This window comes from Lolium perenne, chromosome 3, assembly GCF_019359855.2.
Source record: "Lolium perenne isolate Kyuss_39 chromosome 3, Kyuss_2.0, whole genome shotgun sequence".
Taxonomy (NCBI): domain Eukaryota; kingdom Viridiplantae; phylum Streptophyta; class Magnoliopsida; order Poales; family Poaceae; genus Lolium; species Lolium perenne.
The window spans coordinates 80,622,929-80,626,015 of NC_067246.2; positions in this window are offsets into that span (position 1 = coordinate 80,622,929).

A 3,087-nucleotide genomic window follows, 5' to 3' on the forward strand; every position below is an offset into this window, starting at 1 on the left:
ACTTGATGATGTCGAAACTGCTTTAAACGAGCACAAGGCCGCACAAGCTACTCGTGAAAAGGGAATCCTCAAGCGCTTGAACACGCAAAATCGACGCTTCCTCGGTAACTTTATTGATCCCTTCTATTTTTCTTAGGACTTGCTTCCTTTTGTTTTTACTTGCTGTCGACTAACATATATTTTCTATGGCAGGTCAAACAAGCCAAGAGTTTGATCTTGAGAATCCCACCAATGATCCTCTGCTTGACGCACTTTCTTACCTGGAGTTTCATGGCCAAGAAATTCGCGAAGGCGTGGTGAATGCTGATGCAGGATTGTCGAAGTTGTTCCCCTACTTCTTCCCGAAGAAAGAGGAGCCTAAGACTTTCCTTGCCCTTGCCAAGGACTTCAATCCACCGGAGGATCTTGGCCTGAAGATGCGCCAGGAGAACATGAAGGTTGCTGTCGAGAACACTATTGCCTTGGTCGCTGATAGCCAACAAACTGTTGACTGGATGAAGGTTGGCGACACCGAGCAGATAGAGCAAACAAAATGGCGGTCGTTGATCAAGGCAGCCAAGCCCAACACGAAGAAAATCTTGGCCTATCTCGGGATCAAACCATCTGCAACTCCTAGCTCATCAAGGCCGGAGGTCTAGTTGAATGCCTCTCCTTTTTTTCTTTTTCTTTGCTTTTTTATTCCTTTTGCCCTTGTCGCCACCTTAGCTTTGGCGACAATTACCCTGGTAGTCCTTTTGGAGAACTTTCTTTGTAATGTCCATGTAAATTTTCTAGAAATCAATGAAATTCCTCCTGGCACTTATCATTGATACTGGGACTTTTCTTTTCCAGTTAATATTTGATAACTATTCAACCAATCCTTGCTCTGCCGATGCTTCACCTGCTTCTTCCTTTTCGAAGAAAATGCTGACCGACGATAACCCCCTCGAAGGTTCTTCAAGCAAACACTTGTCGGAAGATTTGCAAGAACTGCGACAACAACTTCAATCCATGAAGAAACAGACTCTGGCAATGATGGAACAATCTCGAAAAGCATCTGAAGGAGAGAAAATTGCTCTTCAACAGGCAAAAGAGGCCATCGCTGCGAAGGATGCTGCTATTGCTGAGGCTGCTGAAACTTCTTCTCGCGAGAATTATATGCTTCAGCTAATGACTGACGCCAGTTTGGACATGACAGGTATGTTTCCTGCTCATAACCGTGTTGGATGTTGTTCTTTTTTATTCGTTCCTTGATATTTTGCTTGCTGTGCTGGCTCGTTCTCGGATACTGCTGCCGAAGACCAACGTGTTGAAGCTCGAACCACTGTTTTGCTGAGACTGGCTGCGCAACATGGATCTAACTTTTGGGTTACTCCTGAGCGTACTCGCCAAATCGTCAGATTTCAAGATCGCGCGGCTCAGGTCCGTGACTTCCTTGACTTCTGCACGAAGACTTTATTCTTAGTTTATGGGACCATGTTCCCTCGGAACAAGATGCCAGAGACCCTTCCAGCTTTAATGGAAAAATTTCGAGATGCTCCTCGAATCCATGGCTTTGTGCGGGCTCAAATTTCTGCTGGCGCTAGATTTGCCATGATGATGATAAAAATTTGCCATCCAAAATTGCCCATAGATCAAATTGTTCCTACTTGCCTGGCGAAGATGGCAAAGAAAAAGAGAAATATGGGCAAGATTGATGATTTGGTTACTCCTGTTGCCGAAGATATGATGGATGAACTTCTTCGGATGGATTCTGAGTTCTTCGTGAAGGGAAGCTATGCTGAGCATAGTACTCGTCCTTCTACTGAGCGAATAACCATAGACCATGTGCTAGGTTTCCCTTGAATACTTTTTCCTCTTCTTGCTGTATTTCCATCATTGATACATCTTTGTGTATTTGTAAACACAATCTATATTGTAAAGCCGTTAACTCTGTATTTTTTATATTTTTGTCCACCGAGCCCCCGAGCCTTTGGCTGGAGTTTATACTGTTTCGAAGATTTTCCCTCCTATTGCAATAGGACATCTTTGTTTTTTCGTTGATGGGTTGCAAGCCCTCGAGTATCTTAATGTCGAAGTTCTATATTTTTTGTTGCGAGGTTCTTGGACCAAAGCAATAAGTTTTTTGACGTGTACACTATATTTATAATTGTTAGCTTCCGATATTTATATTTGGCGAGGTGTTAGTGTACCAAGGCGAAATATTTCGGTAAGTCTAGTTTGTCTATATTGTACGTATTTTGAGACTTGAAGGCGTTGAGCCCCCGAGCGTGTCGAAGAATAAGAAGTATATCTCCACTATCTTTATTATATTGCAGCACCGCGAGCCCGCCTCATTAAAAACCTTTCCGGCCCCACTCGGTGCCCCGAAAAGGAAAAGAGTGCGTCTGAAAACTCGCGGGCGTTTCAGTACATTGTATTTTTACAGAGGAGGACTATATTTCAACTCTAGGCGTAGAACCGCCTGAGCTGCGCCACGTTCCAGGGGTTTTTCTCTGGAGCCCCTGTCTTCTTGTCCTTGATCCTGTATACTCCTCCGTCGATGACTTCTGTGACAACGTAAGGCCCCAACCATGGTGATTCGAGCTTCTCAGTACTTTTTTGATTTAACCGTAAGACCAAATCCCCGACCTGAAAAGATCTTGGCCTTAACCGTCGACTGTGGTAGTTTTTGAGGTCTTGCTGGTATTTGGTGACTCGTGAAAGTACTTCATCTCGAGCTTCGTCGAGTGCGTCCATATCATCCTCCCGAGCTTTTTGTGATGTTTCTTCGTCATACTCTGTTACTCTTGGAGAATCATGCTCTATTTCGATTGGTAATACTGCTTCGGCTCCGTGGACGAGAAAAAACGGAGTTTCTTGTGTCGCCGTATTTGGTGTTGTTCGGATACTCCACAAAACACTTGGTAATTCTTCAGGCCAAGTATGTCGAGCTTTTTCAAGCGGTCCTAGCAGGCGCTTCTTGAGGCCGTTGCAGATGATACCATTGGCTTTCTCGACTTGTCCGTTAGTTTGCGGGTGCCCAACTGACGCAAAGTGCAATTTAATGCCTACTTCTGCGCAGTATTCCTTGAATTCCTTGGACGTAAAGTTTGAACCATTATCTGT